This window comes from Watersipora subatra, chromosome 3, assembly GCF_963576615.1.
Source record: "Watersipora subatra chromosome 3, tzWatSuba1.1, whole genome shotgun sequence".
Lineage (NCBI taxonomy): Eukaryota > Metazoa > Bryozoa > Gymnolaemata > Cheilostomatida > Watersiporidae > Watersipora > Watersipora subatra.
The window spans coordinates 10,347,346-10,365,399 of record NC_088710.1 but is presented as its reverse complement, the minus strand read 5'-3'; positions in this window follow the sequence as shown (position 1 = coordinate 10,365,399).

The window sequence follows — 18,054 nt, the reverse complement described above, 5'->3', positions numbered from 1 at the left end:
AAATTATGGAAATGTTATGGAAATGGAAATCATATGGAAATGAATTATGGAAATGTTATGGAAATGGAAATAATATGGAAATAGATTATGGAAATGTTATGGAAATGGAAATAATATGAAAATGAATTATGGAAATGTTATGGAAATGGAAATTGTGACAAACACGTAATCCCTGCCACATATATGCATATGTATCTAGTAAAGATGCAATATATTTTATACATTAAGTATATAAAACATATACAATATTAAATATATATATTAAATATATTATATATAGTACATATATCTATATATATAAATCTTAAAGTTTGTGTGTGTGCGCTTGCGAGCACGCAAAGGTTCATAAAACAGCTTATAAAACAATGGCGAGTAATGTAGTTACCTGCCACTTGCCATTAGCCTGGCACATTGCCAATGGCTAATTTGAGTAAGCTACTATCCATATTGCTAAACTTACTAATAAGAGCCGTCAGAGAGCAAGCTCTATTGATGTTGCGCCGCAATGCAGAGCGGTATGCGTATTTGTATCCACATAGCAACATATATCGCCCAATGAATCCATCAATCTCGCGCAGCTCAATGGTTTAGCATATCGTCTCTGGAATGGGAGATTCCAAGATTAAATCTTCTGCGGTACGGATTCTTCATTGCACGATTTTAATAGCTATAGCTGGACAGACCAAACAACAGACAAAAAACAGACATATAGATTTATACATTACATATACATAAATTATATTATGCATGTAATTGGTTTTATGATAATATCTCAATATGAATATTTAATAAGCTTGCGGGGCATATACTCATCCACTACTATTCACATCATGGTACTGAATATCATAACAGAAACCAATAGACTACCTAAAGTATGCATAACGATCCATCGCAGTACTCAATCAAGCAATCCGTATGTCAACAAAAAACCGTTGCTGTGTTAATAATAAAAATGGGTGAAATATAATGTTGGCCATATAATTTCAACCAGTCTTTTTTACAATCTATATTAAGTATATTGAAGAAAAAGAATGATTCAATGAATAGACAACAAGCAATACATATCAATATATAGTTAATATATATTAATATGTAGTTAATATATATTAATATATTAGTTAATATATATTAATATGTAGTTAATATATATTAATATATAGCTAATACATATTAATATGTGGTTAATACATATTAATATATATTAATATGTAGTTAATATATATTAATATGTAGTTAATATATATTAATATGTAGTTAATATATATTAATATGTATTAATATGTAGTTAATATATATTAATATGTATTAATATGTAGGTAATATATATTAATATGTAGTTAATATATATTAATATATATTAACTACATATTAATATATATTAATATATAGTTAATATATATTAATATATAGTTAATACATATTAATATGTGGTTAATACATATTAATATATAGTTAATATATATTAATATATATTAACTACATATTAATATATATTAATATGTAGTTAATATATATTAATATATAGTTAATATGTATTAATATGTATACATAACTACATATTAATATATATTAACTATATATTAATATATATTAACTACATATTAATATATATTAATATGTATTAACTACATATTAATATATATTAACTACATATTAATATATATTAGCTATATATTAATATGTATTAACCACATATTAATATATAGTTAATACATATTAATATGTATTAACTATATATTAATATATATTAACTATATATTAATATATATTAACTACATATTAATATATATTAGCTATATATTAATATGTATTAACTACATATTAATATATAGTTAATACATATTAATATATAGTTAATATATATTAATATGTAGTTAATACATATTAATATATATTAATATGTAGTTAATACATATTAATATATAGTTAATATATATTAATATGTAGTTATGTATACATATTAATACATATTAACTATATATTAATATATATTAACTACATATTAATATATATTAACTACATATTAATATATATTAACTATATATTAATATGTATTGCTTGTTGTCTATTCATTGAATCATTCTTTCTGATAATTACTTAACCAGCTACAAGCACTTGAATAAGGTCTAACATTCTATGTTAGTCTCTCTGAGTCAGTCAGTGTAAAATTCCATATGTTTTTGCTGCCGCCTGCTGCGTGTCTTTGTCTGGATTGGACTGTCAGGTTGCATCATGGAGTGTTTGGCCAATCCTGGGACCTTTCCGGTCATCCTTTTATGTTTTAAAATTTTAATAATTCAGCCACCTTCGTAAACAGTCAGAAGTCTTGTTACTGGCAACTTGGTACTGGCAACAGTAAATAGAACTTTTAAACAAAATATGATTGTAAATTCATATTATCAACAAAGGTTGTAATAAGGAGACAAAAGGTCAGTTAATTTAATTTAGTTTGTCTGTTCTTATGTAATACTTTTAATTGTTGGAAAGGTATGCTTCAATAGCAACTCAGTCTAATCTAGCAATAATTAACAGAGATTATGCAGCAACAAACATTATTTTCATGACTACATGTTACATATAGTGTTATGTATGAAGTGTTATGCGTACTATATTCATGTTATTATGCTAATACTATGCAATTTTCCTATGCCAGTGCATCTCATATCCTTATTAATTAATTTTATGTAGTGCTATGTAATATTTTTGGTTATGTGAAGTGTGTTTTGCAGACTTCATCGTAGTCTTAGTACGGTAAAGACTAGCAGTGAATTCAAACCTTCTTGAAACAACCCCAAGTTTTATAAGCGGGAAAAAGTCTCCACATGAATAATAATAAGCAGTTAAGTTGTGAAGAGTCTAGTGAGCAGTAGTAGTTGTCTTCTCTCCTCAACTGCTCTTTCAGGCCCATTACTCTATACAGCCCCTCTCCAGCACAGCACAGCACATTGATGCAACTCTGGATAGATTTTGGCTAAGTTTCAAAGAATATTTCAGAATATAGGTTGACTCCATACGGAACATGCAAAAAAGATTAGGTGATTATATATTTTTTTTTATATACATAGTCTGTATTTTATATTTAATAACCCATATTTTATATATATAACATATATGTATATACATATTATATATATATATAAAATAATAAAGTAAACTCTCATTGTCAATGGGATTTGTCTCCCTTGTCTGCTCTGAGCTGTAATGGTGAGGCTTCAATAGCCAAAACAGTACTATCTGTAGCATGAGTACACGCTGCCTTACTTCAGTTAATATGTATTAACTACATATATTAATATGTAGTTAATACATATTAATATATAGTTAATATAAATTAATATGTAGTTAATACATATTAATATAAAGTTAATATATATTAATATGTAGTTAATACATATTATTATATAATTAATACATTGATCAATTAACGATAAATAATAAATGAGTTTAATGATCTATCAGATTAATGATGACCAATAATAATTGATAAATAAAATAATATAGGGAAAAAACTTTTCAAGTCATTACTTAATCTGATAAAGTTTTTGAAGGAACAAATTTACTAGCTGTCAGAGAGCGGACAGCAGAAAGATGCAAATAGAGGTGAACTTACATAATTGAAGTGATGCAAAATAAAATAATTTATAAATCTTAGTGATTGTCTGTCGGTTGTGAGCTCGTGTGTTCAATTAAAGCAATGAAGTTTTAGGACTAGAATAACCACTCCATACTTGTATGGAATTAGGAGAAAGTAAGAAATGTTTTTCCACACTTTGTTTTAACTATGCCTTGAGCTTTCAAATGTTTGAATTATGCATCAGTGAGACACACACAGAAATAAACAAATAAGATGATTAAAAATAATTTTTTTTTGCAAAAACTTCTTTATTACCTGTGCAAATTCGGGTATTCAGCTAGGATCAGTACAAAGCTAAGACACCAAGATTCAATTTGACCTAACTTGTGTCTTTTTAGAACTACTCAGTCCAGAGATATAATAGTTTGAATGAGATCCTTTCTTGGAACACTCCGATTTAAGCAAAGTGTGATTATAGTGTTTATAGTTACACTTTGGCAAAATGACCGACAGAATAGAGACACGTAACGCCGCAACTGGAACGCAATAGCTGATACCAACTATAGCAACGATAGTAACTAGTGACATCATCTCGGCATAAACTTTTCTTCTGAGCGTTTAAATCCTGACAGTCAGATCCCCTCAAACATCAAAAACAATCACAAATGATAAAAAATACCGATATTTTTTGATAAAACCTACTAAAATTTTGTGTAAGTTTACCTTAAAAGCATGTTACCATTACACTTAATATTTATTACATATCTAAATAATCTGTCGCTACAATATCCAATATCTGAGGTGATCAATATCTTATTTTTAATACCTACCAATATCAATATACAATACTGAGTCTTTCTGCATATCAATATCCAGTATCAATACAATATTCAATGATATTGAATTGGCCATTGGATCGCCAATACTAATAGACTATAATGTTAGCTCTTAGACTGATTTGAATATTGCTTTATATCGCAGTTCAGGTGTTAAAAAGCAGTTCAGCTAAATTTTGAAGTGTTGCAAAATACAATACAACATATTATGTAATGCCTCGATGTAGATGGAAAGGTTTTTAATCACGCAATAGACAAATAACTGGGAGCTATAAAACCCTCTGTTTAGTATAACATCATCTTCTCGTTTTTATTGTAAATGCTAAGTAAGAAAGATTAACTGTTTTTGAATAGCAGCTGTAGATACTGTTATTTTTGTCTTTCTTGCTCTGTCATATCATAATCTATAAGTATTCCTATATTCATCTATAAACTTTGTAAAGATTTAAATAAAATTGAAAGCTTCAAACTGCTGAATCAGTGTGAGAATAAACTTTTTAGCTCCTTAAAAAAGTCTTTCTAACAAGTGTGCAATAATGCCGCATCTTGTGTCGTATCGCCACTTTGGTCAATGAGCACTTGTCATCACCTGTCATCTTGACAAGTGGGTTTTATTTGTAAGCTTTCCAACATGTCACCAATCATTTTAAGACTTGCCGGTCAGTGACTCTGCAGATTTTTATAGATTTATTTTTAACATAAAAGGGAACTCTTTTTAGTCTGCAGTCTCTGTTTGAACTAACCTGAGTTCAAACAGAATAATAACATTATTTGGTGTTAGTATAATGTATTCATTGTAGTCATCATTTTGTGTTGGTAATTACCGTATGTAAATGGGCCTGTGTCATGCATTGTACATTTGTATGTTTATATAATAATCAGGAATAGTAACATCTTTCATCTATATCCAGGTCTATTCATTGGGTCATTCAAAAGTGCATCTTCCTAGTTAACGCCGTAACACAGGACCATAACCAGAAGACATGAACTATAATAATGTAAGCTTTTGATAGTTAATTTACATTATATAATATATATAATAGTACATTATATATTAATATTATATTATTATATAATATTATTATATTATATTACATATTATATATTAATATATGTTAAATGTACTATTATTTAATATATAACAGTACATCATAAAATGTTATATATATTAATATATATATATATGCTCCATAATCAACAATGAATAAAACAAAGTAGCTGGAGCTTATAGTGACTCACAGTAGTACACTAGAGCCATACCATACGTATATACTATAATACATAAATAATAAAGATATATAATAATGTAATACATATATATTAATATAATATATATTAATATAATATATATTAATATATATGTCAAAGTTGAAGTTGGCTACAAAAAGATTGCTTGCAAAACTACACACGGTCTACACCATTGGTAATTATTATCAATTTATCTGCAATGAAAAGTTTCTTGCTTCAGTTGACCAATTACAAACATCAAATAGCAAACAGCACACAATAATTGTTTTTCTGCAATCATAATTTGATCATTTGTACTATAGCTTTTATGCTTATATAACAGATTTACACAATAAAACTGTGTAATCATCTTCCTAAATAGCCTGTTAAAAAAGAGAGTGTTCAAGGAAGGCAAATTCAAATAACACTTTAGTTTAAGTCAAGCGACGAAAGTATCGCTTCTTGTCAAAAAAGTTCATATAACTATTTGCTCGCTTTCTTAAAGTTATCTATATACAACTTGAAACAAAAATTAGGCCTGAGCAGTTTAATACTTTTACACCTCAAAAATATTTCATACTACTTGATGGTTTTTTAATTAAAAGCTGATCATTTTCCTAGTTTATATCTTAATGACAAAACAAGATCATATTGTGATAAAGTACAAATATTATAAAGATTGATGAGATGAGATCGACTATAGTTTTAGTGAGTCCATTATTAGAAGTTTATGTAGTTAGATTATGATCGCTGAAGATTTATAAAGCTTTTAAGTTTTCAAAGAAGGAGACATGCTCCATTAATTACTGGTATATGGATTTCTGTTAGTTTGAAAGACTGTCAGAGTGGTTTGTGTTGTGTACAACAGACCTATGCAGTACAAGGCAGTGAGAGGTATAGTCAGCCAATGCTATGGTCTGTTTTAAAATAATTGTTTTTAAGAACTGCGTATCGCAATTGGATGTAGTTTAGTAATAGCTGCATGTAGCTTTAGAGACCAAAACAAAATGATTCCAAATGATCAGCTATCTAATAACTTGGATTGTTTTATAAGTTGCATTTTCTAAAAGGCTGAACAAAATACTAAAGCATCGTTTATAAGATTGAGCTAAGATATCGAATCAGCATGAAAGTTTGCTAGTAAAATCTAATTTTAGTTGATGAAAATTTGCATACATGTATTAAGGTACGACATCAACTTAGTATCTATCGTCTCTATGTAAGAAATATTAATATATAGATCTTTATTTACAATAAAGTATAGACCAAAAGTGAGCATAAAGTGCTCGATACTAAAGTAGAGCTTGCTATAAGTTTGGTAAGAAATTTATTAAAATTTGACTAAGCATAAAAATTACTTTTTTTGTTTGTATTTTCATCAAAGAATCAAAAAAAACATAATAGAAAAATCAATCTATATTTAATGATGAGGGCCCACGTGCACAATAGCGTGGCTAGTCGAGGTGCAGAGCCCGGGAAGTTTCTTATTATACTAAAAGTTTCTTGTTACACACTTTCTGTGTAATATGAAACTTTTAGTAATTTTTATGCATAGTCAAATTTTAATAAATTTCTTACCAAATTTATAGATCTTTGTTTATTACTTCTCATCTATATATATATAAATCTGAGTGTTTGTTTGTCTGTAGTATGTCCAGTTTATAACGATTGGTTAAAATACGTGCTTGCAGCGTTTGACCTACTAGAAACAAACTACTACAAGCACTCTTAACCTACTAAAAGAAAAATACGTTCACAGACTTTCCCAAAAACAACGCTTGCAGTCCAGTGCGCCGTGACAGATCATGATGTGTAACAATTATTAGCACTTTTATTCCAAGCTGTGGTAAGGTTGCTGCATGGTTTAGTGATAGTGTCCTTGGTTCAACTTCTGTGCTTCCGAATGTACAGGTTTCATTACTAAGAGGTGTGATCTTTTTCCTTGACGCCCAAACAGAAGAACTGACACGGCTCTTATTATAGTAAAAATTTAGACTAGTTTAATTCACTCAAATTCATTGGGTAAAGAACTTAGCCAATGGCAACTTCATAACCTGCTACTGTTTATAAGCTTATTGAAGTCTTGAGGGAATGTGCAGCGTAACTAGTAAAAAATGTTTTTCAACAACCTGATTTAACTATGCCTCGAGCTTCTAAATACATGTATTTGAATTTTGAATTGGCCGGAAATAAAAAAAACAAAGACCTTCACTTAAAAGTTATAATATTAAATGTTATATATGTTGATTACAAATAAGTTTTCCGTGCAAAACTGTTGTTATTACCTGTGCAAGGTCCCACATTCATCTAGTATTAATATATAATTTATATCATAATTAAATATATTAATTGATGCGGTGTATTAATAAATTATTATAATATATTAATTAATATATTATGTTAATATACTTCCAATAAATGCTTTGATTTAAAAAATGCTGTAATTCTAAGTTCAGAATTGTGTTGGGATAGTTTACTGTGCTTGTTGGCCAAACATTGAAATGAATCATGACATATGTTTTTGTCATTAGGCAGGAAGCATTTTTTACCACAAAACATTCTTGGCTGCCTTGCTCAGTTAAATTAGGTCACTGAGTCAGTGCTCAGTCAGACACCTCTGTCTAAGCATCCATAATTACTGCTTACACACTTTAAACTATTTTATCTATACATATTATTCATTTTAAAATGTAGCAATTGCTTACTACAGCAGTAGCCTGTTATCTGGACTGATATTTATATACAATTTATGTAAGTACATAAAATAATGCTTGTTTTATTCTTGTGTTTTAATTCTGTCTTGTGAAGAATGCATTTTATCATGCATGTAGTATTTTAAATTAGTATCTATATTTTAAAGTTTGCTTTTGTTCTTCTTAGCTTCTGCTACAGAATCTATATTATATGTGTGCAATGTAGCACCTGTTTATCTACATGCATGTGTTTCTTGGCTCTAAGGAAGCAAAATCTTGTGTGAGTTTGTAACAAGTATTACTGTCATATTATTATTTCTGCATTCTTTGTCAAATCATATTTGCATGTAATTTTCAAACCGCTATTATGCAATTATGTACTGTTAGTCATGCAATATTGTATTATTCAATGTTTATTTCTTGTACTCTATAGTACGACTGCTTATGAGTAACAATACAGCAAAGCAAACTATGTATACTACTCATCAGGTGGTCCGTTAACACGTGCTTTCCTGGGAGCGAATCCAGTACAAGAACATCATAGCTATATCTAAATAGAATGTTACTCATTGCATTAAATAGAAAAGAGGATATGGTATAAAGATGTGGTATATTGTAGCCAAGTTTTTTTTAAAAGCAAACCCTGCTCAATGAGGGACTATTTCTATTAGCCTTTTAACCAGCTATTACTATACCACAGAATGTTGCTTAGCCAGCCAGATGCTGGGTGAACAAAGGCAGTTGACCAAATGAAATAAATTGTCCTTCAATGACATAATATTGTTTATCTCTTTCGTATTTTCAGAAAGTGTACAGAATATGATGAAAGGTAGCACAACTTTTAAGTGAACATAAGTTATCTTGTATTCCGTGTCAATATCTGAGATATGACTAGCTGGCAGCCATCTGGTTGATTTGAATATTTATGGCAGCCAGATCAACCAATAAATCATTCAACAATTTATCAAAGTTTACAAAGGAAGTTTTATCTTTACAATTAGTTGGAAAGATGCCAAATGTAAGCTACCATCATTGCAAGAACCTCTACTGCTCATGATGAGCTAGTAGATGCATGAAATATTAAGACTGCAAAGAGTAGTCAATGGTCATATAGAGGAATTTATTTCTAGCTGAATATTGCGGAATAGAAAGGATGAACAGAGCTATTTCTACCTTCTATTAAGATAAACAAGTGACATTTTTTAATTAATTTATGCATTTATAAAAAGAACATGATTCTTACTATTGCAATGAAAAATATATAAATATTTGTAATTGAATAAAAATCTTAACAAGTTTTTTGTAAGTCTTCAAGTTTGTAACGATGTTTTAACAAAATAGCTAAACAAAGTTTTATGGTCCCTTTTATTGCTTAAACTAAAAATTTAAATGTCAAATATTTATTATGGAATAATAAATATTTTGAACTAAAATATACTAAAATAATTACTTGGCATCATTTAGTCAAAGTATAAATATGTTTAAAAGGGGTAATTTCCAAAAACCTAAGCAGTGTTCATGAACAAACTAACAAGGAGACACACAGGCAAATGGACATACAATTGAACAAACGGACAGACACCCAAACAAACAGACAGACAAACAAACAGTCATAAAGATAAGTAGAAGCTGTGACTCATGAGATATTACATTTATCAAGTTGAGCTAACTCTCAATATAACATGTTCAAGATGCTCACGGGAGAAATCTATATCTGTACTACAGCGCATAATGAAAAAATAAAAGCTTTTTGTGTAAAAACTAATACATAGAAATGTAAATATGACAAATTATCAGAAATCTAAAAATAGATTTAATACCTATACACAAAATAAATCACTCATGCTGCCAGCCATATAACAGTCTTTGTTCAAAATAAATCCACGAGAGTAGATCTCTTGCCGCCTAAACACACCCAGCTTCTATACAGGCACCGGAATAAACACATAACCATAAACATATTTATTCTCTGTCGCTTCCCTCAATTGCAAATACCCATAGATATATATACCTAGATTGGCCAATAATTGCTATTCCCATCGGTTGCCTTGTCAGACTTAAATGGCACGACGTAACGTCACTGTATTGTACCTCATGCTTGACTGCACTGCTGTTTACAATGAATCTAATGGGAAGAAGGTAACAAAATTACATTTGTTTTCACATAAAAACCTTCTTGGATACATAATCCAGTAAACTAAAGCATTTCTGTGATAATATCTGATAACCACCATAGATTAAAACTATAAAAGCTATGAATTGTTGCACACAAATCATGAGCCATTATGGCTTTATTTGCAACCCTCTCTTATCCCCATTCTCTCTTTTCCCCTTCTCCAAAGAATAAGTTAGAAGGGGAAAAGCGAGAAGGGGAATGGAGAGGGGGGCAAATAGCCAACCCACCCAAAGAGCCAGACCCTGGCTAGGTAAAAGACTAATATCATGTTGAACTAAACATTACTAAGTACAGTAATACTTCAACTTACGAGTGCTCCAACGTACGAGAAACTTGAGATACGAGCCAGCTTTTATGCAAGTTTCAGTGCTAACATACGAGCCATGTTTGAGATACGAGCACGTGAGTCAGTTGCCAAGTATGCCGAAGGTGTTTTATGAGAACAGCATCACTCTGTATTTTTCAACTACTCAGGTTTATACTTTGGTACTGCGTCTTTGTGCGCGATTTTCAGTGCAGAATCACACTGTATGTGAATTAAAAGTACTCTGCGTTGACTGAAAGTTTGCCAGTAAAATTAAAGATGGTGCAAAAAAAATCAATTGATAACAGTTGATATTAAACAGAAAATTATTGAAAAATATGCGAAATGTGTATGCGTGATTGAGCTATCTCAGCAATATGACAGAAATACATCCACAATTATCAAACAGAAGGATTATATTCAGGGCATTTAGTTCGCAAAAGGACTAACTATAGTTTCTAAAAGGCGCAGCGATCTTCACGACCGCTGATGGAGAGACTGCTCAGGCATTTAATTGGATAAAAGATAAACAGTTATCCGGTGACAGCGTAACTGAAACGATGCTACGTGAAAAGGCCGGTGCTATCTATCAAAACTATAACAATAGACATTCGGGCAAGTTGGCTAGTGGTCGTGCATTAATCCTTTGTGACGACACCTGTGTTCGTCCTAATCGCAACATGTTGAAAGGGCGACAAAGGCGAACGTATTTAGATAGATTTATTTTAAGATGGCCGGCTAGTCGTGAAAGCGAAACAAAGGAAAAATTAGCTAACCAGCGAGAAACTTTAAACTACGAACGCCGAAGAAATTTTAATTACGTCAAGTTAAAAATGAAAGTTTGCTTTTAGGTTTGCTTCTGAGTTTGTCTTTTAAGACATTGATAAAATTCAAATTTATCAAAGACAACTGTTGTAATGAAGGATAACTTATATCTCCCTCTCTCGCAAACGCTAGCATTAGCTGCTATTGTATGTATTTAATTTTACATTTTAAATAATCACATTTCCTTGTATTATTTTTTGATTGTTGCTTTTTGAAAGCATGTGGTAAATTATGACAATAACCAACATGTTCTTTCTGTTACAATATCTTGTTTTGAGTGTTTTATTTGCATTTTTAGAGTATGGAAACCAAGCAATATATAATTAATTGTTCGATATATAAATAAATTGCACCAACATGTGAGTATATTAACATACGAGCTCAGTCTCGGAACGCATTAAGCTCGTAAGTTGAAGTATGACTGTATAAGTTTTTAGCTTTTAAGAGCTTGTAATCACCTTCTCATATATTTCACACCTACAACACAACAGAGTAAGGCATGGTGAATCTTATGATACCAAATAACTGCAATGTGAATTTTGTTGCAAGTCAACCTTTAACTTGCTTATGCATATTGTACAAATAACTTGGTATTGTCCTTTCGTGACTGGCTTCTTAGTGGTAGCAATTAGTGCTAGCCTGGCAAAATTTTTCTCCAATCCAGCACTACTAAGCAACACTCTTGTCGCTTTCTCGCTGTGGTTGCAAACCTCAATCACCACAGGCGAAGACAAAGTCAAGCCACCCTGATTCTTAACTGTAATTAGGGAATTCGTTGCATGGTTTACATCAACGTTGGTAACATCCACGATGCTAGTGATACAATCATTACACTTCAGCTTTGGTGACCTAGCCAGCTGTAAAATAATCATTCTGTCTCATTTTTGACTTCAGACATACTTGCATACTCATCATATTTAGTCATGTTTAGTTCAGCGTATTAGTCTATTTACCTAGCCAAGGTCTGGCTCTTTGAGTGGGTGGGCTATTTCCCCTCCCCTCTCCATTCCCCTTCTCTCTTTTCCCCTTCTAACTTATTCTTTGGAGAAGGGGAAAAGAGAGAATGGGGGTAAGAGAGGGTTGCAAATAAAGCCATGATGGCTCATGATTTGTGTGCAACAATTCATAGCTTTTATAGTTTTAATCTATGGTGGTTATCAGATATTATCACATAATTGCTTTAGTTTACTGGATTATGTATCCAAGAAGGTTTTTATGTGAAAACAAATGTAATTTTGTTACCTTCTTCCCATTAGATTCATTGTAAACAGCAGTGCAGTCAAGCGTGAGGTACAATACAGTGACGTTACGTCGTGCTATTTAGGTCTGACAGGCTTTTTCCCTATTGGCCAATCTAGGTATATATATCTATGCAAATACCGTATAATGCGGCTTCCTGTATTACTGAGTCTGAGCAGGTCAGCAGGGCAGTGTGATTAGTCTCAGACATTGTGTCAGCATACAGCAGGCCTAGCCAATCCAATGTTCTCTCTCCCCGTCCCCTCTAACACTAAACATTTCTTGGCTGATCAAGCAGTATGTATCTATACACTTATCCTACAGTATGTATCCATACGCTTATCCTACAGTATTTATCCATACACTTATCCTACAGTATGTATCCATACGCTTATCCTACAGTATCTATCCATACACTTATCCTACAGTATGTATCCATATGCTTATCCTACAGTATGTATCCATACGCTTATCCTACAGTATGTATCCATATGCTTATCCTACAGTATGTATCCATACGCTTATCCTACAGTATCTATCCATACACTTATCCTACAGTATGTATCCATATGCTTATCCTACAGTATGTATCCATATGCTTATCCTACAGTATTTATCCATATGCTTATCCTACAGTATGTATCTATATGCTTATCCTACAGTATGTATCCATATGCTTATCCTACAGTATGTATCCATACGCTTATCCTACAGTATGTATCTATACGCTTATCCTACAGTATGTATCCATACGCTTATCCTACAGTATGTATCTATATGCTTATCCTACAGTATTTATCCATACACTTATCCTACAGTATGTATCCATACCTTTATCCTACAGTATGTATCCATATGCTTATCCTACAGTATGTATCCATATGCTTATCCTACAGTATGTATTCATACGCTTATCCTACAGTATGTATCCATACGCTTATCCTACAGTATGTATCCATACGCTTATCCTACAGTATGTATCTATACGCTTATCCTACAGTATTTATCCATACACTTATCCTACAGTATGTATCCATATGCTTATCCTACAGTATGTATCCATACACTTATCCTACAGTATGTATCCATACGCTTATCCTATAGTATGTATCTATATGCTTATCCTACAGTATGTATCCATATGCTTATCCTACAGTATGTATCTATACGCTTATCCTACAGTATTTATCCATACACTTATCCTACAGTATGTATCCATATGCTTATCCTACAGTAAGTATCCATACACTTATCCTACAGTATGTATCCATACGCTTATCCTATAGTATGTATCTATATGCTTATCCTACAGTATGTATCCATATGCTTATCCTACAGTATGTATCCATATGCTTATCCTACAGTATGTATCCACACGCTTATCCTACAGTATGTATCCATATGCTTATCCTACAGTATGTATCTATATGCTTATCCTACAGTATGTATCCATACGCTTATCCTACAGTATGTATCCATATGCTTATCCTACAGTATGTATCCATACGCTTATCCTACAGTATGTATCCATACACTTATCCTACAGTATGTATCCATACACTTATCCTACAGTATGTATCCATATGCTTATCCTACAGTATGTATTCATACGCTTATCCTACAGTATTCATCCATATGCTTATCCTACAGTATGTATCCATACGCTTATCCTACAGTATGTATCCATACGCTTATCCTACAGTATGTATCCATACGCTTATCCTACAGCATGTATCCATACGCTTATCCTACAGTATGTATCCATATGCTTATCCTACAGTATGTATCCATACGCTTATCCTACAGTATTTATCCATACACTTATCCTACAGTATGTATCCATATGCTTATCCTACAGTATGTATCCATACGCTTATCCTACAGTATGTATCCATATGCTTATCCTACAGTATGTATCCATATGCTTATCCTACAGTATGTATCCATATGCTTATCCTACAGTATTTATCCATACGCTTATCCTACAGTATGTATCCATACACTTATCCTACAGTATGTATCCATACGCTTATCCTACAGTATGTATCCATACGCTTATCCTACAGTATGTATCCATACACTTATCCTACAGTATGTATCCATACGCTTATCCTACAGTATGTATCCATATGCTTATCCTACAGTATGTATCCATATGCTTATCCTACAGTATGTATCTATATGCTTATCCTACAGTATGTATCCATACGCTTATCCTACAGTATGTATCCATACGCTTATCCTACAGTATGTATCCATACACTTATCCTACAGTATGTATCCATACACTTATCCTACAGTATGTATCCATACGCTTATCCTACAGTATGTATCCATACGCTTATCCTACAGTATGTATCCATACGCTTATCTTACAGTATGTATCCATACGCTTATCCTACAGTATGTATCCATACGCTTATCCTACAGTATGTATCCATATGCTTATCCTACAGTATGTATCCATACACTTATCCTACAGTATGTATCCATACGCTTATCCTACAGTATGTATCCATACGCTTATCCTACAGTATGTATCTATACGCTTATCCTACAGTATGTATCCATACGCTTATCCTACAGTATGTATCCATACGCTTATCCTACGGTATGTATCCATACGCTTATCCTACAGTATGTATCTATACGCTTATCCTACAGTATGTATCCATACGCTTATCCTACAGTATGTATCTATACGCTTATCCTACAGTATGTATCCATACGCTTATCCTACAGTATGTATCCATACGCTTATCCTACAGTATTTATCCATACACTTGTCCTACAGTATGTATCCATACGCTTATCCTACAGTATGTATCTATACGCTTATCCTACAGTATGTATCCATACGCTTATCCTACAGTATGTATCTATACGCTTATCCTACAGTATGTATCCATACGCTTATCCTACAGTATGTATCCATATGCTTATCCTACAGTATGTATCTATATGCTTCATGGCAATGAGAACTAATAATGACCAAAATAGTGGAAATGGACCTGTAATGCAGAGGATGATTCGAAACTTCTTATATTCCATTCCGAATAGGTTTACAAAATAAAAAATACTTGCTCTAAGTTTGTGTTACAACTACTGCTTTTAGGGTCAAATCCATGACTTATAGAACAGAAAACAGCATAACCATGTTGACGCCTTTAAGATGCTTGGCTCCGATGCATTGGAATAGTTCACAGTAATTCGCTATCATCATGTTTTAGTCTTGAATAACATAATCTAAAATCCCTTAATTTTTAATAAAATATTTTTATTATTCAATAAGCACTTCATAGAATATGACAAAAATACATGTAAGAAAAATCTATGGTAATATAACTGATATCTTTAGCAACAAGTATTTTCATCAGTTGTAAGGTTGTGCTTGTTGATAAATCTATGAACTACGCCATAACTCTATGAAATACATCCGTAAGTCTGAGAAACACAGTTATACAAATATTAGACTTGTGTTGACAGTTTATTGGCTAGTACAGAAGCATTGCCCAGACCAATAGAAAAATCTACAAAAAACTGTGTACTGGCTTTGTTTAACAATTCAGAAAATTTGGTTTACATTTAAAAGAACAGAATTTGTTTTCTTCATGTTAATTTTTTCGAGGTTATATTCTAAAGGAGGGGTGAGCAACGCGCGGCCCGCGGGTTATGTGAGTATTAGAAGTATTAGACTCTCAAAGTTCAGATTGATTAGAAATCAGATAGCCTTAGGGATCAGATAGCTTTAGAGATCAAATAGCCTTAGAGATCAAATAGTCTTACAGATCAAATAGCTTTAGAGATCAGATAGCCTTACAGATCAAATAACCTTAGACATCAAATAGCTTTAGAGATCAAATAGTCTTAGAGATCAAATATCCTTAGACATCAAATAGCTTTAGAGATCAAATAGTCTTAGAGAACAAATATCCTTAGAGATAAAATAGCCTTACAGATCAAATATCCTTAGAGATCAAATAGCCTTAGACATCAAATAACCTTACAGATCACATAACCTTAGAGATCAAATAGCTGTAGAGATCAGATAGCCTTAGTGATAAAATAGCTTTAGAGATCAGATAGCTTTAGAGATCAAATAGCCTTAGAGATGAAATAGTCTTACAGATCAAATAGTCTTACAGATCAAGTAGCTTCAGAGATCAAATAGCCTTAGAGATAAAATAGCCTCAGAGACCAGATTACTTTAGAGTTCAGATAATTTGAGATATCAAATGGTCTGAACAATGGGATTGCCATTGAGATATATGATTATATGATGCCCCTCTCCCAATGAAGATACATAAGTTGTATTAGCTAAATGCTTGAAAGAATGAGTTTTCAACTAATGCTCTGGCAATACCGAAAAGAGTGTGCGTGCGCACGTGCACGCGCGTGTGCATGTGTGTGTTTCTAAATATGCAAGGTGATACAGTTCTGTTGGAGCTGTCCGGAGAAGTTTTATGCAAAAAGCTGTTTTGCCAATCCCCACTGATTCTGCATAAACTGATGTTCACACCCTACTGAACAGGAAGTGTTTAGGTGACTAAACAGGAAGTATTTAGGTGACTAAACAGGAAGTGTTTAGGTGACTGAACAGGAAGTGTTTAGGTGACTAAACAGGAAGTGTTTAGGTGACTAAACAGGAAGTTTTTAGGTGACTGAACAGGAAGTGTTTAGGTGACTGAACAAGAAGTGTTTAGGTGACTAGACAGGAAGTGTTTAGGTGACTAAACAGGAAGTGTTTAGGTGACTGAACAGCAAGTGTTTAGGTGACTGAACAGGAAGTGTTTAGGTGACTAAACAGGAAGTGTTTAGGTGACTGAACAGGAAGTGTTTAGGTGACTAAACAGGAAATGTTTAGGTGACTAAACAGGAAGTATTTAGGGGCTGCTAGAACTGAACTCTTCAATACGATCAAGTCGATTCTGAGTACCGATGTCTAAATCCTTTCTAAGGTTTGTATCACCAAAGTTTTTTTATTTTTAGTATGTTATATAGCTATGATTTATCAACTGCAAGAACTTTCCGAAAACTGAGTATGAAGGCCGACTTCGCTTGTAGTTATCAGTGATTGAAAAAGACAAAATAATTATTTCTATTGGCTAATTCTATTAGCCAATAGATCACAGCTACTTTAATTCTATCGGTGAGCTTTCTATACGTTTCTATTACTTATT